Source organism: Typopeltis vanoorti, chromosome 7 (assembly GCF_054136105.1).
Source record: "Typopeltis vanoorti isolate ZY-2024b chromosome 7, IOZ_Tvanoo_1.0, whole genome shotgun sequence".
In the NCBI taxonomy this organism is placed as follows: Eukaryota; Metazoa; Arthropoda; class Arachnida; order Uropygi; family Thelyphonidae; genus Typopeltis; species Typopeltis vanoorti.
In genome coordinates, this window is record NC_143555.1 from 37,806,262 (window position 1) to 37,832,776 (window position 26,515).

The following is a 26,515-nucleotide window of genomic DNA, read 5'->3' on the forward strand; positions in this document are numbered from 1 at the left end:
ATGTCATATTTCGTGTTACTTGAGCTTTAATAGGAATTCATAAATATATTCATAAATAGGAATTCATATATGTATATATATATATATATACGTAGAAAGTTTTTTTTTTACCTTGGGTGTATAGTATATTAAAGATACTAAGCAATGTTATAAGCTAGGTTTTAATCCTTTTTCCCAAGTAAGCAAACAGACAAGTAAGTCAAGTTTGTGCCTGCACGTAGTGCAAGTCTGAGGCAACTCGTGGTAAAGGTGGGTAAGATCCGATCACTTTCCTTAGTATTTTCCCCTAATGCAAAGCACATCCTCTTCCGGAGATGTATGATGCTATGCATTAAAGGCAAGGGCCACTACCCAGAGGGAGAGAAGAGAATTTTTTTGTTTCTCTACACAGAGAAAGAGAGAGAGAGAGAGAGAGAGAGAAGAGAATTTTTTTGTTTCTTCACTGCTCTCTTCTTTCTCTGTCCTTACTTAGCACTTCTATCGTTTGGTTTCTGACAACTTTCTGTATGCGCCTCCTAGCTCAGTTTGACTTTGTAGAGAACAAAAGACAAAGACTCTCTGATGCATTAACGACATAATATTCCAGTTATGTCGTTTATACTCATTATAAATAGTATAAATTTATTTTACACTATTTATAATGAGTATAAATTTATACTCATTAATTGAGTATAAACGGTATACTCATTGTAAATAGCAAACATTTATACTTCTTCAAGAAGAAGAAGTATAAATTCAACTTGTTTAGAAATAATATTAGATATTACTCTAAAATAATAAAAAACTGCCCGCTCGGGTAATATCATTAATGAACGAGCAAAGGCAGATCAGTGGTTATTAATGCCAATAAATGGATATTCTGAGAATCTCTCATTGCTCATATGAGATCATTTAGTTTCCATTTGCGTGTCAAAGGGTTCTTTCACAATTGCTTACTAACAAGTTCAATTCGTTTTTGGATGAAACAACTTCGCACTGCGATTCCAGGCAGCCGAGGCTGTATAATCTACCAAAAATTTCATAATACTAATATCTCACTCAATCTGTAATAGATTTATTAATGTTCAATTTACAAGTCAGTGAAGCGACTTTCACTGTCTCTCGAATTTTGTTTCTCACATTCAAAATTCTTCAGATTTCAAAAAATACAGAAACTGATATATTAATTAGTTTGAATATAGTTTCTCCCTTTACTAACATTCTGGTTTTTAGGATATTTGAACTACCGAAGAAGGACTTGACTCATTATATTTCTAAAATTATTTGAATCTGTGATTCACTTTAGATATTTCATCATCTGCATATAGTCATCATATATTTCATCACCTAAATAAATAGATATTTGGAATGCCATATAAAATATTCAATCGGATCGATCAGCTTTAGATTTTAGAGGCTGAACATTGTGCTTTCTGTAAGATACTTTAGGCGTCCAGTAAACTGGGTGACGGTCTGATACTACACAATTAAAATCATTTACCATCTGAAGACTTTCACAAGCATCCATACCACAACTGGATTCGAACCCACAGCGGTAAGAGGTTGGTATCCACTTCGATCATCCAAACTGGTTATGAACATTATGTATATGAGGTGACTAAGCATACATATTTGACTGTAATTATCAGGAAATCAGTTCCATGAATAATCATCGAAAAAACAGTTAATCGAAACAGGATTCATAGAAAAGGCAATTTATCGAATAAACAATTCATCGAACGACAACTTGTCGAAAATGCAATTCATCGAAAATTTTAACTTTCCGAAAATGTTATGATAAAAGTGATCCATTTAGAACAAATACTGAACAGTGCAGAGTGAGAAAGCAATGCTACTTTAATAGGGACTAATTATAGAACAGTATGGTTTCTAATCGTCTTTCTTGTCCGACAACTGTTTCATGTCTGTTCATTGGACTGATTTGCCTGTTTCCGGAAGGGAAAGCCCAGCCTACGCAGGCTCCATTATTATTATGGTTACTACTATAATATGCGACTTCAATACAGCAATTATTATGGGATGAATTTTATTCATCCCATAATAATTCAAATAGAATTATTATGGGATGAATAAAAGTTTCAAATAGCGAATCTGATTCAGATTCGCTATTTGAAACTTTTATAAGTAAATGTCGGAACTTTCCAGTTTTCAGTTCAGTTCTATTCGGGGCAACAAAGAAATCACCTGTCCAAATTATGTATTACAATAACTCTCTGACTTAGCGGAATTAGTAGAAGTTGTCGGTACAAGAAGCTATGTGCACTGTTCAGTTTTTGTTATAAATGGATTACTTTTATCATAACATTTTCTAAAAAAAGTTTCGAAATGATATTAGTAATTCCGCTTTGGCTGGATCAATTTAATGAAATTTTAGTTAAACGTTTCGGTGAATTGCATTTTCCACGAATTTTAAAATGCAAAATTGTATTTATTATTTTAATATTAAACAATATTAAAATTGCAAAATATTTAAAAAAAAAAAATTATCCACCTTAATGAGGCAACAATGTTTCTAATTAAAACATTTAAAATCAATTGATTTCAAAAGAAAAAAATCAAATTAAAACATATCACAGTCTATTAAAAATACTTCTATTATAGACGACAGACAAAACACATTTCAATGACGAATTTTATAAGACAAACCAATTACAACTACTAGCAATGTATTGTACACCACAATTCTAGTATTGTATTGTACCTGTGCAAAACATTCCATAAAAATCAAAGCAAAGATGTAGCCGTCATCGATACACTTAAACACTCACAAAATGCACCTGGTCTCAAAGGATAAGTTTCACCAGCGCTCAGAAACAATATAAAATCCCTCTGTCGTCCACTTCAGATGTCCACGTCAGCAGTGGACGTCACATGGGATCAGGTGGAACTGTGAAACGAATATCAGGTTGAGATGAATAGAGGGTGCCTCAGTTATCTGAAAAATGCCAGATACAGTAAGAAATTCATGAAAACTTTTCGAACATAAAACAAAAATGATATGTGGACAATATTCTCAATATCTAACCAGAGCCGCAGCTCATCCACAGCTATGAAATAGGAAACCGTTTCAGTTGTGAAATAACAAAAAACGATGGCGATGTGAAATGCCAGCATCCGCAAAGTGTAGGTTATTTATTTATTTATTTTGGTTTAAGTAAACCTGTAATAATCTGCCCTATTATACTGTATGAGTTAAATATTGAGGAGAAAAGAACAGTAGGACAGTAAAATTGAATTTAATTACTTGTAGATATGCAGAGGTAGTACTAGTAACATGATATTTTATTGAAAATGGGACACTGGAAGAAGGCGCGTTTTTGATTTTTAGGGTTTACTGTTTAAAGCATGCCGATGGATGCATTAAATTAATAAGGAGAACCACGCAAGTTATTTACAGTAATTACTATAGGAAAATAGTTCTTTTTTTTTTTCGATCAGCTTAAATGCTCGAGGATTACTCCGGATTGTTGGCGCTTGAATGAATCCGTATGATTTATCATTCGTTGGGAGAGTAAAAAAGTGAAAAATTTAGAATTCTGGCGCCTTTTTAAAAGGAAAGTGAAAAATGTCACAAGCCAAAAAATTAAGTAATAAACTACATAGAAATAATGGATATTAAAGATCCAACATTATTTTAAAGCCAAATGTTTGTAGAAACTATGAAAGTTTCCTATATTTGACACGCGAGCTTACGAGACTACAATCCTCATAAGCTCTCTGGTTATTTTACGTGTTACTTTAAATAGTGCAAGCTAACGCGTCGGAGTTGACTTAGCTTGCACTACTTAAAATGACACGACCACTGCCAAGCGTCCGTATATTCGCCTTCTATATTTGCATTTGATAAAGGTTTCGCTGGACTTAGGGCTGTTTCGAACTGGTTGATTCTCATCAGAGACAAGGCAATTCAGATTGTTCAAAAGAACATCATATGTCTAAAGCGAGACCTCAGTTACCAAGTATCAGTCCGTTCATTCCAACCTCTTAATATTTCCATGGTCTGCATGCAATTCATACAGACCATGGGAAGGTCCCCCCCCTTGCGCCTTGTGTTGTCCTTCTCTGCCCATGGTTTTATAGGATCCCCCCCTCAAGGGACATTACATTACTCGGTGGATTATTTGTTTGATTTGAAGTTACTAAAGGTAATTTAAAGCGTCGGATAAATTGGAATTCTGTCATTTCTTCATCTGCATGGAATTGGTGGCGTGTACCAATGATTTAGTGCACAATGATTTAGAGCATGGTGCTCTAAATCATTGGGTGCTTATGGATTCTGTACATTCCGCTTCCGGATTCTCAATTAATGGTACTTGAATTCTGTAATTAGGAAGATGATTTTGTTAGTGATTGGTGAGGGAAACTGAAGATATACGACTTCCTCTACTATCAACATGGGAACACGCAGGGTCATACTAATACGAAACTAATACATCTTATTAGAGGGCAGTAATAAAAGGAGTGATTAACTGTTTTAAGCTGTCGATATATGCAAAAAATTATGCTCTCATCTGACATTTACTGTATTTTATCTTCTTCGCTGAAAGGTTCTCGTGTGCTACCCTCCAGAACAGGTCTTGCCTGGAAACGTGGCTACTTTAAAAGATTTCTATATCCATATTCAAATTAGGTGATAGGTGATTATGAAATTGGAAGAGTGTGAGTACAACTGTCTGGATTTTATAGATAACAGATTTATTCCTTTGGCTGTTTTCTGTCTAATAAGACGACTTGTAGTCCGATAGTATTCGGGAATCATTTCACGCGATCTACTTTGTGGTTACTTATACTGAAGTCATCATCATCATCATCATCATGCGTATCAAGGATTTAGTTCTAGCATGGCCTGTTCCGGCCTTAGACGTCATTGTTGAATCTTTTAAGAGGATGTCCTGGTTTTCTTTTTCCTAATGGTTTGTACTTTAAGGCTTGTTTTGTTAATCTTTCTATTTTCATTCTTTGAACGTGATCCATCCATTTATGTTTATAATTTTTTTTATTTTTTTCTATTACTGATTCTTGATTCTTTCATAATTTCTTCGTTTCTTTTGGGATCAAATAGAGTATACTTTGCAAATTTTCTCATAAACTTCATTTCTGCTGTTATTAATCGTCGTTTGTCTTTTTGTTTTATTGTCCAGATTTCACTTCCATACAATAAGACTGGTAGGGCTAATGTATTGTATACTTTTAATCTGGTTTCTTTTTGAACTAGGTTTGGTTTAAATATAGAGTTAATTACACCTGTTATTTTAAATATTTGCAATTTTTACATTTATATCTTTTTCATTTTCATATATGTCATACATCCTAGGTAGTTAAATGAATTCACCTCTTTCAAGATCTTGCTATCTATTACTATCTTAGTTCTTGCTGGAGTTTGTCCTTTAAAAGCCATAGTTTTTGATTTTTCCGTTGATATTACCATACCATAATCTTTGGCTATCTTATTTAGATCTAAAATAGCTTTCTGTAAGTTATCTTCAGAATTTGTGATTATTATTTGGTCGTCGGCAAAAAGGAGAGTGTTTAAGTTTACAGTAGGAGAAAGTTTAACACCTTGATGGAAATTTTTATTCCATTTTATTATTAATTCTTTTAGGTAAATATTAAAAAGAGTTGCTGAGAGGGGGCATCCCTGTCGGATCCCTTGGTTTATCTCTCTCGTATATGATAGCTCATGATTTAAATAATATCCTAAAAGCTATCATAAGTATATTTGATTATTTTCATATATACTTATGATAGCTTTTAGGATATTATTTGATATTTGTATTAATATGTTAATATCTTAAATAAAATGCTTCTTTTAACTTTGTCAAATACTTTTTCAAATTCAATATGTGTTTCTAAATTGTATTCTCTTCTTTTCTCTATTATTAATTTTAGGCAAAAGGCTAGGCCTATACATGATCGTCCTTTTCTAAACCCATTCTGTACTTCTAAAATAAAGTTTTCGGAATATGTCATTAGTTTGCTATTTAAAATTCTGCTATATATTTTGGAATTTAGTATGCTTATACCTCTATGGTTTTAGGATCATCTCTATTACCTTTTTTAAAGATAGGAATCAAAATTGCTTTTTTTCCATTCTATTGGGGGGTTACCAGTTGTATAAATTTTATTTAAAATTAATAGGAGTCTTTCTTTGAATCTTGTTCCTACATATTTATACAGTTCCGAACCTAGCTTATCTTCTCCAGGTGATTTTCCGTTTCTTGTTTCTTTCAGGCTGATTTCTAATTCTTCTTTAGTTATTTCCTTTTCATTTTCATTAAGTGTTTGCCAGTTGTATTTTTTAAAATATTTATCTGTCCACAATTCTGTGTAGAAATTTAGAAATTCTTCTAATTTCAACTTATACTGAAGTGAGATAGGAATATCCTAGGAAGTACTTGACTAGATAGTTGCTAAGATGAGTGGATAAAAGAATTTTCTTAATCATTCTAATGGTGTTAGTAAAGAAGCGACATATGATAGGAAATCAAATCTGCAATGGAGAAGATGATGCTGAAAGTAGTATGGGTGTCACACTGAACAAGATAAAGATAAGATAAGGATTCGTGACATGATTGGCTGACAAGATCATTGACGTCGTTTTGTGTGATTCGCTGTTTCACGTCATAAGTGTGGAATGTTTGGAATTTTTTTGGGGAAACGTGTCATTGACGTCACGTCGTGTGTTTTTGTTCGCGAATGGAATTGTGGGTGATGGTTAGAGATAAGATAGAGTATAGAATGTTTGGAATTTCGCTGGCCGACACATCAGTCATTGACGTCACGTAGTGTGTTTTGGTTTTCGTATGATATTCTGGGTAATGGTTTGTTTATGGAATTATGGGTGATGGTTAGATATAAGATAGAGTATGGAATGTTTGACATTTCCCAGGGTAACACATCCGTTATTGAAGTCACGTTTTGTCATTGGTTCAAGTGATGATTAGAGTATGAAATTCTGGGGGATATTTGGCCAAGTTTTGGGGTCTTTGGTTCGATTGTGGAAGTGTTCAAAAATATTTGTCTATAGCTGACAGCACGAATTTTCCAATATAAGTATGTGGTATTTTGTTCCTGTTATTGACTATGGGAATTTTTAGTTTAGCGTCAAGAGATGGCGTCAGCAATTAGACATTTTCTAAATAATTAATTACAGGCTATCATTGGTGTCCCTCCAAAACACACACTTTTTTCTTTCATATTCAAATTTTCTAAAATAATTAATTACTGCTATCACTGGTGTTCCCTCACCCCCTCAAGCAAGCGCGCGCACGCACGCACGCACGCACACACACACACACACACACACACACACACACACACACACACACACACACACACACACACACACACACACACACACACACACACACACACACGCACGCACGCACGCACGCACGCACGCACGCATACTTTTTTTTTTTTCATGTTCACATTTTCTAAATAATTAATTACAGGCTGTCGTTGGTGTCCCCATCCTGGTGTCCCCCCTAAAAAACACGCACTTTTTTCTTTCATGTTCACATTTTCTAAAATAATTAACAACTGGAATCTCAGTTTTACTTTATTTTTTCTTTCCCGTTTTTCTTGTCAATAGGTTGTAGTTAGACATTTTCTAAGATAATTAACAACTGGAATCTCAGTTTTTACTGCTTCTGTATGATGTTTAAGATTTTAAAAACTTAATTATTTTTCTAATTAAATGTTACCTTTATTAGAAATTCTAAGCAGAATAGATATTCTTAAATATGGAGAACTCATCAACGACACTTAATTTGTTTCATTTAAGTTTACGAATACGCACTTATTTGACTGAAATATTATTTACAAGTATATTCACAATGAAAATTAGAACATATAATTACCTAGAAATATTTCACAAGATTTAGTTTACACTCAACATTTTTCGAGGAGTTCAATAAAAAAATGTTCGTTACTGTTTCTTGTTTACATTACATCAAAATATCTGGTCAAGTACAGGAGTCTTAAGATCGGACACAACAGGAAGCAAAGCTCCATACATTTGATACGGTTATAGCCTGGATATGACACCTTGCCTCTCTAAACTTTCCATGTATTCTTTTGTCACCAGATATACACAAGCAGTCTTCGTATAATGTTCATAAATGTCCTAAAATAAAGAATCATTATTGGATTGAAAAACTAATTTAAGCACAATGTGAAATTAACACAGCCTCGCAAATAAGTTTAACTATAATTTTACAGGGAAGGCAGAAGTTTACCAACAGGTATGCACAAACGCAAAGAATGAAAGGTCTCCATTCCTGTGATTAAACTCATATTCGTTAGACACAATTGACTGCTGTTCTCTCAGATAAGTATGGATGTAACTTGTTTGGAACTTGTAGCAGAAGATCTAAAGAAATTTGTAATTCAGATGAAACAATATTTCTCAAATTTTAGTTTTTTAGTTTTCGTAACCCCAAATTCGCATCACTCGATGCGGGCTTTTGATATGTTTCAATATATGTATTTTCAATCTGATTGGTTGATTTTCCCTATTTTACTTTCAATTTTGCATTTTTTTCTCTTATATATATATATATATATATATATATATATATATATATATATATATATATATATATATATATATATATATATATATATATATATATATATATATATATATATATATATATATATATATAGTAGGATTGTAGGATATTGTAGGATATGTTTCTTCTTGTGTTCCTCAATAAGTAAAAGGAGAGATTTAGCTGTCTGACCGTAATATGGTTTGCCACATTTACACGTGATCTTGTAAACTCCTGAATATTGAAGAGGGAGATGTTTAACTTTTCTTGTTTTACAAGAAAAACTCGCATCTTTCTTGAAAAACCTATATATATATATCAGCGTTCATATTTCCTCGGTGGATAATGTTATGAAAAATAAATAAGTTTTAATGACTATAATACCGAGAATAAAAAAGAATAAAGTTCAATGCTGAGATACTATTAGTTTCGTTGAAAAAATCAACTTCTTCAGGAATCAAAGACAAATAATTTTATAAAAAATAACATAAACATAAAATTACATCAACAGATCTAATATAAAAGACCGTAGTACAGTTTAAACAGGCATGCGTGCTCGAGTCCCAAATAAAGTTGACTACTTGCGTGAGTTATCACGAGAGCTCCAGTACTGGACAGTAGCAAGGTGTGCATCAGACAGATTGTAGCTAAGGCTGTTGTTTATATGGGATGAATCAAGGGATATTTCTTTAGATTCGATTATCTTTCTTTCAAACTTGTCATAACACATATGTAAATTAGAAGTTTGCGGCCAGTCTACGAGGTGTTGGTGGCCTTCATCCGAGTTAATAGAGAAGAGAACGTGGCTTGAGGGAGCGCTGGCTCTGGTCCTATTGTAGGATATGTCTCTTCTTGTGTTCCTCAATAAGTAAAAGGAGAGATTTAGCTGTCTGACCGTAATATGGTTTGCCACATTTACACATGATCTTGTAAACTCCTGAATATTGAAGAGGGAGATGTTTAACTTTTCTTGTTTTACAAGAAAAACTCGCATCTTTCTTGAAAAACCTATCTGGTGATTCCTTCTCTCATATAAAATTTCAGCTGATTTTGTCCAAAATCAAAGACGTCAAACTCAACAAATCAGATTTAATTGCACGTTTCGACATAGTTTCTCTCTTCATGAATGTACCTACTCAAGAGGTCCTCCATCTTCTCCAGAACAAACTATCCAAGAAATTCTTTTCCTTACTCTCTCACTGTGTAAATTTAGGATACTTCAAATTTTAAAATAAGATTTACAAACAAAACTTAGGATTGGCTATGGGCAGTCCGCTTTCTCTGATTCTTGCTAATATATTCCGTAAGGACTTCGAAGAAAAGGAGATTAATTCCTCAACACTGAAACCCAAAATCTGGTACCATTATATAGATGATGTATTCCTCATTTGGGAACACGGTTTAAACAACCTGAATATATTTCTAGACCATCTCAACAAGTTTCATGAGAAAATCAATTCCACCTACGAACTGAAATCCAACAACTGTCTTCCCTTTTGGGACTTAAAACTCACAATATCCGATGAAAATATCAAAATATCTATTTTTAGAAAACCACACAGACAGATACCTTCATGCTTCTTCCCATCACTACCCTCCGCAAAAAGTTGGTATTATTTCAACCCTGCCACATCGAGCCAGATATTTATTAACAGACGAAAAACAGAGATTGAACATGAATTTAATTTACTAAAAAGGACTTTTGTCAGCAATGGTTTCTTTCTTAAGAAGATTGATAAATTTATCTCTCAACGTCGTTCTCCTACTATTGAAGATTCTTCTTCTCCAATAGTTTATAACTTTGCCATACATCAGCTCGCTTTCCCCAAAACTGGCAAAAATTCTTAAGAAATTCAACATTAGAACTTCTTTCACTACGTTTCCAAAATTTCGCTCCATACAAAGTAGACCTAAAGTAAAACATCTCCCTCTTCAGTATCCAGGAGTCTACAAGATCATGTGCTAATGTGTCAAACCATATTACTGTCAGACAACTAAATCTATCCTGTTACGTATTGAGAAACACAGAAGAGACATATCCTACAATAGGACCAGAGTCAGCGCTCTCTCAAGCCACGTTCTCTTCTCTGTTAACTCGAATGAAGGCCACCAACACCTTGTACACTGGCCACAAACTTCTAATTTACATATGTGTTATGACGAGCTTGAAAGAAAGATAATCGAATCTAAAGAAATATCCCTTGATTTATCCCATATAGACAACAACCTTAGTTACAATCTGTCTGACGCACACCTTGCTACTATCCAGTACTGGCGCTCTCGTGATAACTCACGCAAGTAGTCAACTAATTGGAACTAAAGCACACATTCCTGTTTAAATTGTATTACGGTCTTTTATATTAAATCTGTTGATGTAATTTTATAATGTCTCTGTTATTTTTTATATAATTCTTTGTCTTTGATACCTGAAGAAGTTGATTTTTTCAACGAAACTAGTAGTATCTCAGCATATATATATATATATATATATATATATATATATATATATATATATATATATATATATATATATATATATATATATATATATATATATATATATATATATATATATATATATATATATATATATATATATATATATATATATATATATATATATATATATATATATATTTATTTATTTATTTTTTTAACTCATTTATTATGTTAGGTATTTTTTTTTACAACGCAACTAAATAATTATTTATTCTTATTTCAACTGAATTCTTTGATTACTTCTTGGAATTCTTTCTTAGATTATTTCTTTGAATTCTTAAATTAGGTTTGGTACTATAATTTTCAACTTAATTCCTCTTACAACTTTCAAAAATTATACTTTAGATTCCTCTATTTTTCTTTTGCTTTAGTAAGTGTTGACTGAAAAGAAAATGAGACAAAGAAGGAATGGAAGTAAAGTAAAGTCACCACTATCGTATTCTGTTAATTGTCACACTGAAGTGTGACAATTGCACTAAGACTTGGTAATTTGCACTCGTATTTTTTTTCTATTCATAACTAAACAGAAATTAAGACTTGAAACTTAACAAGTGTCTGAAAGTAAGGTATATTTTTCAAGAAATATGGTAACCCTACTTTCAGACAGTTGTTAAGTTCAAAGTCTTAACCGATTATTAGGTATAAAAATTAGGGATTTATACATCAACTTCTAAACAGAATAACTGAGCAGAAATTTCACTGTAGTGTAATTGAAATATGGAAAACATCCAACATCAAACGTTGTTCATTTAAGTTTATAATATGCATATGTTATTTTGCTGATATATTATTTACAACTATATTCACAGAAAATACTTCGAAACATGAAATTACCTACAAATATTTCTCTAGTTTTAGTTTTAACTCTTAAAATTTTCCAATGAGATTAATAATAAAAATAAATAAATTTCATTACGCACTGTTTTTTTTTTCAAATTAATATTAGGTCTGGTACTATAATTTTCAACTTAATTCCTCTGTTACAACTTCCAAAGATCATACTTTAGAACTGCCATGTTTTTCTTTAACATTAGTAAGTTTCGACATAAAGGAAACGAGACAAACAAGGTTTGAACTTTGTGTTAGCGATTTCTTATTAGAAACTTCTTTTGTCACCACAAATAAATAGTTATCGATTGTTATTTCAAATGAATATTAGCTCTGTAGTATACTTTGTTCATTTCCATGTTACTAAGTTCCAAACATTTAATACTTTAGCTTATGTTTATGTGAGTGTAATCATGACTCATCCTCCCTTTTGATGTTTATGCACGGTCCTTCTGTGATGCTAATGATATCAACTTTCTATTGAGATTATCAGTTCTGGTTTTCCAGTATATGAAGGAAATATTTACAGAAAACTCAAACAATGTCAATAGGTAGCATTAGTCAATTTTCTAAAATAATTAATTACAGGATATCAGTTTTCTCCACTTCTGTTTTCAGGAAATGAAAAAAGGTCTGAAGAGACAGAGAAGAGCGTGCGCCTTTGATTATACCAGGCACATGCTCTTCTCCTTTTTTTGTCTCTTAGGTCTTGACACATCAACTGTTTCTTCCCCCTTTGACCAAGAAACCAAAAGATCATCAAATTCATGTTCCCTATCATTCCTAAGCGGCGTCAGAGTGACATGCACTTTTTAACAACAGCACAATATATCACAGGGGGAGGTTTTCAGTATATTATTAAATACATAAGTACAGCCAAATAGAACAGAAAAAATTTCTAGCAACAAAATTCTTGAAATTCTTAAGAAATGAAAAACAAACCACGAGCTTTGATTACAGCATCCAAGCCCCCTTTCACCAGAATTCTACACTAGTTCAAAAATTCATTGAGATGACTTCTGTCACTTTTTACTGTGCTTGTTAAATTGGAAGTCAAGTTCCATCTGGTTGGCGCGAAGGAGTGTAATTTTTCAGTAACAAAATCTTCCAAAGCATTTGTTTAGAAAAATATGCCGCCAATGTACTGATAGTTTGGGAAAAAAAATCTACATTCCTTGATATTGGACAGGCTTTGCTTCAGAACAAAATTCGAAACGTGGGTATAGCAATGCGGAAATATTCCTAAAGGTCGATATGCCTCGATAACTTTCCTCTGTAAGTCATTAATATGCCCATTCATTACAAAGGCACCATTATAAGTTTCGCCGACTAACTTGTCCTTAATATTAAATTCCTCAGCTCTGTTCATAGCATGTTTAAAAAGACAACTAGACTTTCTTTTATCACTTATTGTATAAATCCGATTAACCTTTCCTGTGTTTGCCCATTAAGAACAAAATGGAAAGCAGTCGATAGCTGTGATTATGACATGACATCAGAGGTTTCATCCAGAATAATGACCACAAATATAACTGTAGGCTTGGTGAGCTATGGAAATTTCAACAAAGGGCTCGGATCGTCGAAAAAAAAAAAAAGCCGTATTTCACAGGAAAACGTTTATTAATACAGCTTGTGTACAAATCCCAATCAAAAAGTGTGAGAGGACAATCAACCTCTAAAGGCTATCATTTTTAAACAAATATTTCATGATCTAAACATGAAATATTTGCACACAATCAACTGTGTTAATTTATCTTACATAAAAAAAAAACATTTTTTAACAATCAAAATATAATAAGAATGAAATATTTTATAATATTTTATAAAACATTTGGTTGGCTACTGGTTTTATCATACGATTGGCTACCAGAAGTGAGAAGGGTAAAGATAGCCCATGCGCTTATTTTATTTTCAAACTTTGGCGCATTCGTTATAGAGGAGTTGAAACAATAATTCCAAATAATCTATACATTGCCGAATTTTTGTCGCTTAACATGTTTCAAAAAAAAATTTTTTTTGAAAATATGAAAAAGTAAACAAGAAGATCAAGGGGCTCAAAAATTTGAGAAAAAAATTAACAAAGGGTTCACGCGAGCCCTTTATAGCTCACCATGTCACTATAACAATTTCTTTTTTATAGAGTCTCTAACCATATTAGATAAGCTGATAATGATATCGTTTTGTGCTGTGGGATAAGTTCCTTGAAATATAGTCGAATCCTTTAAATGACTGTCTAAAAGATGATTATACTCACGGATAATATTTTTATATTCTATATCATTTCCTCGATTAACTGAATATTCAGACTCATCGTGACCTCTCAAAGGAGGCTCTTGCTTAGCCGAACAGCTTCCAGCATCAATAATCTTTTAAAAATATCTGTATTTTTCTTTATTTCCATTCTTTATGACGGATAACTTCAGTTTTTCGTTGTTTGCCAATGTGTCAATTCTTTATTTTCCCCAAACAACTTGAGATTTAAAAATGACTGAACATGTGATTGGGAGCGCTCATGTGTTTGCACTGCTGCTGTTAAATGGTTAAGGTCGAAATATCCATGCTTATTCCAAACGCCTTTCTCTCTCTGGAGATTAATAAATAAAAAAATCTTCCCTCCGACTTCTCATTTATGAGTTACGAAACTTAACTTTTTCTTGTGCCAACAGAATATTGAAGATTTTCCTCAATATACTATTGTATGGATTATACGATTTCCCAAGGATATTTTTCTATGCTCTCCTAAGGTACATTTTTCACACCAAAATCTTTAGTATACCAGTGCATAATATAGTCTTTAAAAATGTATGAGATACTATGCATTTAATATTATGCTTTCTATACAATGTATACCATAATTTGGTTGCAACAGCTTGGATATGGGTTTTCCATTTTAGATTGATCTACGTGTATGGCCAGACACTGGTTGCTGTAGACCCAATGAGTAGCTTCGCAAATGCAGTCACTTCTGGGGTCGCAGGAAGTGTATGATATTTAATTGTTAGGACTGTTCTACCCATTAGTACAAATAGGATAATTTCAGTTTTCGGAATGCTCATTTTGATTACGTTTTCACTGAACCATGTATGCAGACTCAATAAATCAAATTCCTCGTTACACTAAGTTTGTCATGTCGTTTGATGAGAAAACTATTGCCGTACTATCAGTGTAGCTGATTAGGTTTCCTTTTAATTTCAATCAAGAGAGATCTTTTATATAGATAAAAAAAAAAAAAATCTCAACGCCCCTTACTTTATCTAGTATTGAGCCTTCAGGAAATATTCGTTCAAGCTGTTGTTCTTTGAACGCCTTCCATCAGTTTCCTAAATAAGAATGAAACCATAGGTGGTGGAAATTTTCAGAAAGATGTTTTTTTTCTTTCCAAACTAATGTGACTTAAAAGCAATTTAATCAGGAATATATATATATATATATTTTTTTTTTTCAAGAAACATTCAGTTTACATTACCGGGAGTATCTAACTATTTAAATTTGGTCATAGCGACACTTGTATCTTTATGACTTTACAAGTAAACAACAAAACAACGCAATATAACTTTATGGTTACAGAATGGGAATAAGCCTTTTATCCCCCGAGAAATCAAAGGGCAGAGCACGTTGTTTTTTCTTACAAACACGTTTTCAGCTCAGAAATGAATTAAAAACACGGTTGTTTATAAGCTATCTTCATTGTTTATAAGAGGCGAGCTACAAGAAGTGGTTGCGAAGTAAATACAGTGCGAAAACGAATCAGTATATAATATATTATTAGTCGCTTGGCTGAAAGTGTTAGAAGCAAATGTCAAAACATGGAATGAGCAAAAAAAAGTCTCTGGTTAGTTTGTGGCATGAAATTTCACAAGGAAAGAAAATGTTATGGTCATACTTAAATTTGTATAACACATCAGCGACACCCAATTTGTTCATTTAAATTTACACATTTTATTTGAATGAAATATTATTCACAAATTGTATTAACTGGATCTAACATACAGAAAATAAATAAAATGAAAAATACAATCTATTTTTTGTTCCTTAATATTCTTATTGCTAAATTTGCACTGTTATTCAAAGGTTCTTCCCATGCTTGTGGAATTGCCATCATGTGGTATTTTACAATGTGACTCTATCTGAAAGTTAATTTTCATCTGGTGATCGTTGGGAATTTATTACTATAGTAAAATTAACGGTTGCATATTTGTTCTTTTGAAACCAAAACATATATTTCTGAGCATTATTAAAAGCCCAGAATCTTTCGTTATGTTTGCAAAAGCATTTAAAAGTACAGGTTAGGTTTTCACGTTTTGGCATCCAATTTCATTTAAATCAAGAACAGGCCTCCCTTTAACCTCGTAAATGTTTTTGGTTTTTCTCTTCCTTTGGCGAGTAATATTTTCATGTTGATTCTATCATTCAATTTCTTAGTTGTAATTAGCAAATAAAGTGCTACATAAATGAAACAAGTGCTACATAAATATTATAGCGAGAATTAAAAAATTCCCCTCTCTCTCTGCACGAATACACACACACACACACACACACACACACACACACCACCACCACCACCACCACCACCATCTATTATCATCCTCAAATAAGCTCTGCAAAGCTTCGAGGAAGAAATCAGAAATGCCACCCAAAGAAAGAAGTAAACATTATAATCGATTTAATAAAAAGTGCATCATTGTAAATTTAAATGAACCATTTTAAATATGTATGTGAAAAAAGATGTAAAACACAAGATATCTTCCTGGCATTCTGTACTGAAAAAAAAAATTATATAGATAGAAAATCGTGTAATGTATCCTGTGTAACTGAACAATAATTCATTGTAAACTATTACTAAAATCGTATTACTACTAACAACTGCAGTATTATCTCTTAAATTGTATGTAATTATATTAAATTTAAAATTATATTAAATTATATTAAATTTAAAAAATTAAAAAATAAATAAAAGGGAAAAAAATCCATATATAAAATTTAGTGCTGTAGTTACAGCGCATAAATATATTAAAATCAAAATTGTAAATGCATGTAACTTCTTGTTACATGAATAAATACTGTATTATTATTAATACATTATACAGAAAAAAAGAAAGAAAATCTGTAAAAATTTCATTGATACAAAAAAAAGATTTAAACCTCTTGTAAATATCTAATCCTATGTGTAAATATGTGTTGTAAATACGAAATCAAAATATGTAATCATAATTTTAATATTTATTAAAAGTATAAAGTATAAAATTATTAATTATATAAAGAATTGAATTTTAAAAAAAATGTAATGAATGTATGTATCATATGTAATCAAATGAACGTAATGTAATGTAATGTTTGTATCATATGTAATCAAATGCATGTAATGTATGTATCTTATGTAATCAAGTGTATGTATGTATGTACCGCAAGTAATTTAAATATGTAATCATAAATTTTAATAAAAAAAGAGAAAAAAAGTAATAGTAGTAGTAGTAGTAATAATTAATGCTATTCCTCCTCATTCTCCCCAACCTAACGATTGGTGGGATATCAATGCTACTTTACTTTAATAGGGAATAATTATAGAAAACAATATGGTTTCTTATTATCTTTCTTGTCTGATAACTGCTTTATTCTGCATATATGTGTGGTCTGGAACTGATTTGCCTGTTTCCCAAGGAAAAGCCCAGCAATCTCCATATTAGGCCTACTAATTTATCTTCAGTTGAAGAGGACTGATAAAAATTATGCACGTCGTACATGGATTCCAACCCAGGTCTTTCTAACTCAAATGCTTCTTTTATACCTACTGAACTACCGAAGCACCATTATTATTATTATGATGATTATTATTAGTAATAATATGCGACGTCACGACAGCAATTATTATTGGATGAATTCAGATTCGGTATTTAAGACTTTTTCAAAAAATTATCAAACCGTTTCAGTTTTAATTTCAGCTATATATGAAAACATTTTAAGATACGGAATGAATACAAAGAAATTATGTATTATATCAAACGTTGTCAGTACAACAAATTGTCTGCACGGTTCAATTTTAGTACCAAATGGATCTCTTTTATCATAACATTTTAATAAAGACGTTTTGAAATAACACTAGCAATTTCTCTCTAGGCGAATGAAATTTAATGAAATTTTATAGTTAAGATATATAGTAAAGTTTTAATTTCAGCCTGACTAGTGTTATTGTGACAAAATTTTGTAGAAGGAAATTTGTTCCCTGCAGATAAATCGCTACTGCACAATGAAACACTTACATAAAATGTTCATAAAAACGTTTCAATGACCATATGTTGCCTGTATCTTGAATAACGTTAGGTATTGTTGCTGAACACATAAACAATATTTTGCAAGAAAATGAGTTTTCGATGAATTATGAAAGAATTCATCGAAATATTTTCTGTAAATTAGTTTTTCGATGAATTGCAATCTTTAAACTGTCTTTCGATTATCCGTTTTTCGATGAATTTTCATGGAGCCATACGCTGGAACATACGCGATATATGTGGAAATCCCAAGACTGACTTTGAGGTTGAATCTCTTCTCTTTTCAAGTTCTTAGGTCATACTACACTATGAAAGTGGTTTGTAATTTACTGCCAGTACCGATGTCTACATATTAGCGGGTGTGAGATACTTTTATTTTGGTACGTCGTTAAAATATTATTTTCGCTTATGTGTAACTAAATCGTTATACATAAATCTATGCCAATGATCTCTTACAATAAGTGTCCTGAGATGTGTAAGAGCATGGGAGAATATCTTTTCTTTAAATCACCGCATCACTTGCATTTCCTGAGAGGTTTTGCACTTCATTCTTGTTGTATCCTGTTTGATCACTGTCATCAAAGAAGTCAGACACTTGATAAATTATTTCACTATTGATGTTTCCAAACTTTGTCATGAAATAGTTTTTTACTATGAATCCGGAAGTGGAGAGATTTATGGCACATAGGATGTTATTCAATTATTAACTAATGTTTTCTTATCCATAAAATATAGATTTATTTTTCGTATTTTTCTCATGCATGAAAAGTGAAATCATTACGAAACAGCTCTAATATTTTGCTTTTCTAGCACATATCCCAGTAATAACAGTTTATTTAGGAACACACGAGAAAAATAACTTTTCAGTCAGCCTACCAGTGAATAGGAATTCAGTATTATTTTTCTGGCCTTACAATCTGAGGTAAAGATCGTAACTCACAAGGCTTCATCTAACTGCAGAAATATTAGCGAAAAGTGTGAGTTCACTGCTATTGATGTACGTGCAGTAAATATAATCAGATCATGAAGATTAAAAAAAAAATGAAAAAATATTCTTAGAAAGACTTGCCAGTAATATCTAAACTATTTTTGGAAGGAAACAGGATACAGGGAATGACAATAAACAAAGAGATATTTAATCTTCTCTTTGATTATTTAATCAAAGAGAAGGTTAAATAATTCTGTTGTGAAAGAGTAAATCATCTTGAATCGCAAAAGCAGTGATCACATCTAGTATTAACCAGCAATAATAGAACGTTTCGTTTCGGAAATCTTCGACAACAATCTGAGTTCTCAAGTAGCTAGGATGATAAAGAAACTTCTTCAGCCACAAGACAAACAAGAATTTAAGTATTCGAAGACAAACAAGCCTCAGGTAATTGGGTATGACCAAATGTGAATAACAAAGAAAATTCTTCTTACGGAGGTATCCAAAGAACAGACTAGTGATATCAAAATAAGCGCATTCGATCCGTACAGCGAACGACAATCTACATAAGAAGAAGAGCAGCTTTATGGAAATAACTTCTTTGTGCCTCTTGAGGATGTAGTGAGAGAAAACAAACTGAGAACCGTGGAAAGAGATAAAAGAGTCGTTAAGGATAAGTTTTTCATCTGTTTATGGAAACGACATTCGTATGGGGAAGATGAAATGAAATGAAGTGAAAATGAGAAAAAAGGCCTGTAAAGATCTTAAATCCCTTTATGAAAATTACATGATCTAATAAAAATTTTAGATAATAAGGATTAAATAAAATATTACTGATGTATTTCTGTTTGTAAAGCAGCAACATATGTTCTATTGAAAATTTGGGGAAAACAGTTTTACGCAAAGAACGCAGTTAAATACCTGTAGAACGAGGTAGAGATAACATTTTAGTAAATAAGTTTAAAATAATATTAGCAATTTCGCTCTAGCTGGGTGAAAAAATTTACTGAAAGTTTACAGTTACCATACATAGTAAAGGTTTAATTTCGTATTGTAGAGATAAAAAATAATTGGTGAAAACAGTGAGAAATCAAGTTGAATTTTTTTGCGCTTCATTTGTAAGTACAACAAGTTTTTTTTTCCTTCAATCTGATCACGAACACTTGTGAATTGCACACACGCACACACACACATCACCATTTTTTTTTAATCTCAACAGTTTACTGCTGGTGTGCGTGCTCCAATTGATAATTGAAATCGAAGTCACGTGTCATATAAAAGTGATGGATCTAAACATAATCGAAATGTTTTATTGGAAGGCAAGTTCTAATTAGGTAAGAATTTGGGAAAAATGGTTTAGAACAAGCAGAGATGCTAAACAGGAGACCCAATATTACCAAATATTTTCGTGTCACATTTAGAAAGAGCAATAAACAAAATGAAGGAAGATGCAAAAGGAAAATGAGCATACGAGATGAGAATTAACAATCTGAGATTCGCAGAGGACATAATTATTATTGAAGAAGATGAAAGAGAACTACAAAAAACATTGAAACAGTTAAATGAAAAATGGGAAAAGAACTGGACTTGTCATGAACTTGGAAAAAAAAGAAGACAATGGTATTTGGTGAGAAGAACATGAAACAAAACATACAAGTGGATGGAATTATTATAGAAAATGTAGAACAGTTCACATATTTGGGAAGTAAATTGACATGTGACTTGGACTGTAAAAAAGAAATAAGGATCAGGGGACTGTGAAGGAAAGAATAAATCTGAAGGCTCTGGATAACATGTGGAAAAATCAGTGAAAAGTAAAGCGATCAGCCTGGAAACGAAATTAAGAGTATTAGAAACATGCACCTTTAGCGGTGCACTGTATGGATCTGAAACGTGGGTGATAAATAAAGAATTAAGAAAAATAATTTTGACGTTTGAAAGAACTTGTTAGAGGAAACTTATAAGAATAGGATGGGTACAGAATCACAAATGAAGAGCTTTGATTTTCTGAATATCACAAATGAAGAGCTCTATCGGAAGATACAACCAAATGGAACCTGCAATTATTTGGAGAAATCTGTAGAATGAGCCAGGATCGTAAGATAAAGATATTCATGTTTGATATCATAAAATCTCTCATGACATGTAACTATGTAAATCATCATGTTCGCTTTTACATGTTTTTCTGAGAGGCATGTACTTAGAAAAATGTTAATAACTTAAATGAGCCTTTGTTAAAATAATGTGGGGCATGACGTCATCATATAACGCTGTCATGTCTTAACTCATGTCTAATCAGTAAGTCTAATTCGAAGTTGATATTCTGAAGTTGATTCAGTTGATATTTAAATCCATAATTTTATACCTTAATGTAATTCTGTTTAATTATGGTAATAAATTAACATTTAATTAGAAAAAAGTAATGAACTTTTTTGAAGATCTTAAATGTGACATAGAAGCATTTGTTGATTACAAGAAATCAAAATATTTGAATGAGTTATGTATATATAAAAGATTATTGGAAACTTACAGATTTCTGGTTAATAATGCATGTAAAAATGGGAAAACAGTTATCCACCTTAATAATTTTAGAAAATGTCTACTGCTAGCTATTGACAAGAAACCGTAAAAAAACAAAAACAAGAGTGTATGTGGTTGGGGGAGAAACCACTAATATCCAGTAGTTAATTATTTTAGAAAAAAAATGCGAATTTAAAGAAAAATAAACAATGCTGGTGCCATCTCTTGACTCTAAATTAAAATTCCCATATTCAATATTAGGAATGAAATACCACACACATATATTGGAAAATCTTGCAGCCACCTATAGAGAAATATTCTTCCATAGTTCCACAATCCAGCCCAAGTCCCCAACACTTGATCAAATATCCTCCCAGAATTCTAACCTCTAATCATTATCCATAATGCCACACTCGAATAAAAAGCTCATCTCGCGTCACTGACAAATCCCACCACATCCCAGAATTTCACGCTTTGCAATTCCTCACAATTCCACACTCGAACCAAAGACACAACATGTTGTCACTTATCTAATTCTTATCTTATCAACATCTGAATCTTGTCAGAATTCCATACTCTAACCATTACCCAGGATTCCATACTCTTACCATCGCTCACAATTCTACACTCGAACCAAAGACACAACGTGATGTTATTGACAGATGTGTCCCCTGGGGAAATTCCAAGGATTCCTTACTCTAACCATCGACCAGAATTCTATATGCGAATCTGTACCCACAATTCCAAACTCGAACCAAACACACAATTGATGTCACTTATCTAACTATTATCTTATCTACATCTCAATCTTGTCAGAATTCCATATTCTTACCATCACCCAGAATTCCATACTCGAACCATTACCCATAATGCACCACTGACAATAAACAAAAACAGGGCACTCACACAACTGATACAGACAGGACAAACAGGAAGTCAGAAATCCCAACTACAATAACATCCCCTTTCTACTTCACCTGAATGACGTCACTTATTTACACCTATCAAATGACGTCACTTCATCTGATAACAACACAACCGATCGCAGTGACGTGACGACCACTCTAATCAGCCAATGACGTTTCTTACGGTTTCTTATCTACATCTTGATCTCATTCATAGTGACCCGCCTACTACTTAGGAAGAATTGAAAATAACAAAGGAATTATAATGCAATTATATACACCATGAATCAGGCTGTAAATATTCCTTTTTGATTTAATTAAATGATTTGTGAACAACACATTGGACTGACTCCATCAGTGCACTATCCGGAAAATTTCAAACCTGCTTAAAGTAGAAGTTTTTGTGATCAATAATTTAAGGTAAGGATTAATATAAGCAGGGAATACAAACAATGTCTGCTTTACCTTCAGTTTAAAATCTTATAATCTCGCACTCAATACATAGTCTAACTGGCGCAAACGTAAAACAAATAAATATGTTAGACTATAGACCATGAGGAAATGGGATCTAATAGAAATTAATAAATGGCGGCAGTCGATAGTTAAGGCGGTCAACCACTTACGGCAATGCGCGATGTTCTAAGGAAAGGAAAAAGACAAAGCGTGGTAGTAAAAATACAGAAAGTTATATAACAGTATTATGGATAGTGTAAACAGAAAAGGCAGACCATACAGAGAATAGATAGTGATATAGAGGGCTGGTGTGGAATGGAGTTACAGGAAGTGCTACACTATGCACTGGACAAAGAAAGGTGGAAGAAGATACTGAACGAAGCATCGGACACCAACTGGGAGTGTTTCCATAGTTTGTGATGATGAAGTTGTAATTTCTTTGCAAAATAATAGCGCTGGGTTGAGTTGTTGTTGAGTGAAGCAGATAACAAAGGGTAGCGGAATCTGTGAAAATACAATAAAACATTAGCAATTATCTTTGAAATTCCTATGAGGAATTGAATAATAATATGAGGAATAATGGTGTCTTTTTCTGAAAGAAATGGCACCAGTCACTTCTGCACGTTTGAAAATACGCTTTCTCTTCTAGACATACCGACCACTGAATTATGCAGATAATTCAGAAGCCTTTATGCTGATATATGAAAATGTCACTTATGCTGAGCATATGAATAATACTTGGACAGGTGTTCTAGGCAATTATTTAAGAATGCGGTTGGTCAGTAATCGCCAATAGTATTGATCACAGTGGGCAAAATAAAAGATCTTTCGGAGTTCGATAAACAGCTTATTGAATGTGACCGGAATCGGGATTTTGAAATGAACAGAGCTTGCTGGTTTCTGAAAAAGTCAAATATCCTGAGTGTTTAATGGGTGTTTACCTATTTGCTTGTCAAAGAGGCATAATTATGGTCCTAAGACAGTCTGTGAGGAATGAGATCACCGTCGTCTGAGAAGGTTTGTACACACAAAAAATACTTCGTGTGCAGCAGTTCATCACAGCATTTAATGAAACTGTTCCCGACCCATATCTCACCAAACTATGCATGCAAATGAGGAGCATCGGTATTGGCGGTCTCATGCCTACGTCAAATAAAAGTTTTAATTTAATAGCCGGTATGTGTAGATCTACAGCAATATTTCAGAGTTTTGGTAGAATTTGTCCAGGAAAATACTTGCCTGTAAGTGAAATCACTGCAACTGATTGAATTATCCACACTAAAACGGTGACAATAGACAAACCTCCTCTTAGGTCATAGAGTATTTATTAACATGGTAGGAAAATCCGAGGATTAAAAGCGTGCTGAGAAATCTCTTCTCAATAAGAGCTTCAAAGTCAAAATGCTCATCTGTCGTTGCTCGATTAGAAGAGAGAACGACAGTGCAATGGAAGAAGAACAATTAATGCGAAATTGAGTTGTCATTATTGTGACACAGGCATGATAGAACGATTTGGTTTGCCTGGAATTACTAATGTTTCATACTTCTCTTTTTTAAGTGTCGCCGTCCACAACTATTTCTTCCCAATCGTTTACTTTTCTTTCTTTCTTTTTTTTTTTTTTTTTGCATGAAAGGCGTCTTTAGCGATGCATAAGAAATTGATATTCGTTTCCCAATTACCAATAAAAAGGGAAATAGGAAATTACCAATACCAATAAATAGGAAATTTAGCAAAATTTATTTGACAATTAATAATCGTAAAATATTATTAAATGTAAATTAAATTTTGCTGAATTATATAATGTAATAAGAAGGATGTCACAGTGAAATGACGACTACAGCTAGCGTGATTATTTGAATGATGCTAACGGGCGGGTTGTTAGAGAGTTTCTGAGTACGCTATGATGTGAGATCAATGGGAAGGTAAGCTGCGCTAAAATCAAACGAAAAGCATAGTAAGTTTCTTTCGCATATAATAATAATTTACAAGCCGGCATATTTATCATATTAACAATCAATTAACAAAAAGAAAGACATCGACAGTTTAATAATACAGTACTTGAATTTGACATTAAATACGTTCCCGACTCGTCATTAGTAGATGTCTCTTAATAATGATTGCATGGCTGTGTCTCTTAGAAAAATAACTGGACACCATTCGCATTTCCTTTGATTACCCCTATAAATTCCCATGCAGTCCTATATATTGCTAATCCGCAACTTGCTTTAAATCTGCTGATATATATATATATATATATATATATATATATATAGAGCACACAACATGAATATATATAAATAGAGCACACAACATGTTTCATCAAAAATGACTTCTTCTGGTGTGGTAACACATGCAGCAAATTAAAAAAACATAAAAAAACCATAAAAACACTGTGCTATTGTAATAACAGACTTGTGAACTGAAGTTAAGTTTGAGTTATCATTATAGTTCGTTCTGTAGTTCTATTGTTGTGCAAATGCGAGCGTATGAGATCACACGTACGATAGTACCTAAAGGCAGAGCTATGCGAGTCAGGTAGACCATAACTAAGATTGCTGTTGATATGAGACGAGTCTAGGGCAATTTCTCTGGACTCCACTATGGGCCGTTACGCTTCATGGTGACAAATATAAATGTTCGATGTTGCATCCCAATCTACTCCGTGTTGGCGGCCGTCATCGTTTGTGTTCACTGAAAATATGAAGTGACTTGAGAGTGTGCTTGCTATGACTCTATTATATGAAATGTCTCTCTGATGTTCCTCTTGCCATAGGAGGATTGACTTTTAAAGGCCATACTAGACCATACTCAGTCTGGCCTAGTATGGCCTTGAACAATCACATATTACATTATATACACCGGGGAACTGAAGATGGTTATGAACCTGTTTTGGGTGGCTTAGAACTGACCTTAGTTTTGGCAGAGTTGAAAAACACTTTGTTTTAATATTAAATTTCTTCAAAATTCTTCCTAGTTTCCGGGAGAGCAAGCTGATGAAAGATAAAGAAATAACCCTTGGGGGTTCTAGGGATCTCTGTATTGTTTCAAGGGCGCTGGTATAGTTGCTTCAAGTAGTATGGTAGGCGCTTTGAACAAGATCAAGATCAAGATAAGATAAGGAATCATGACGTGATTGGTTGTTGAGTTGATGACGTTTTTGTGTGTGTATGACGTCATGGGTTTGGAATTTTTCTGGGGAACATCTGTGTGTGACGTCACTTTGTTTGTTTTGTTTGCGTATGGAATTATGGGTGATGGTTGGGTTCGTGTCATGATTGGTGGGGCACTTTGAACTAGATCAAGACAAGATAGGGAATTGTGTCGGGAAGATATATTAGTGGATAAGGATTCATGGCATGATTGGTGGGACACTTTAAACCAAACAGGGGTAGGGTGAATGGGGGAAGTGTCATCTGTGTCGTGGATGTGTGTTGTTATGAGTTGTAGATAAGGAATCCTGACGTTATGTGTTTGGAAATTTCTGGAGAACATATGTCTCTGTGACATAACGTGATGTTTTGGTTTGCCTATGGAATTGTGGGTGATGTTTTTGGGATAAG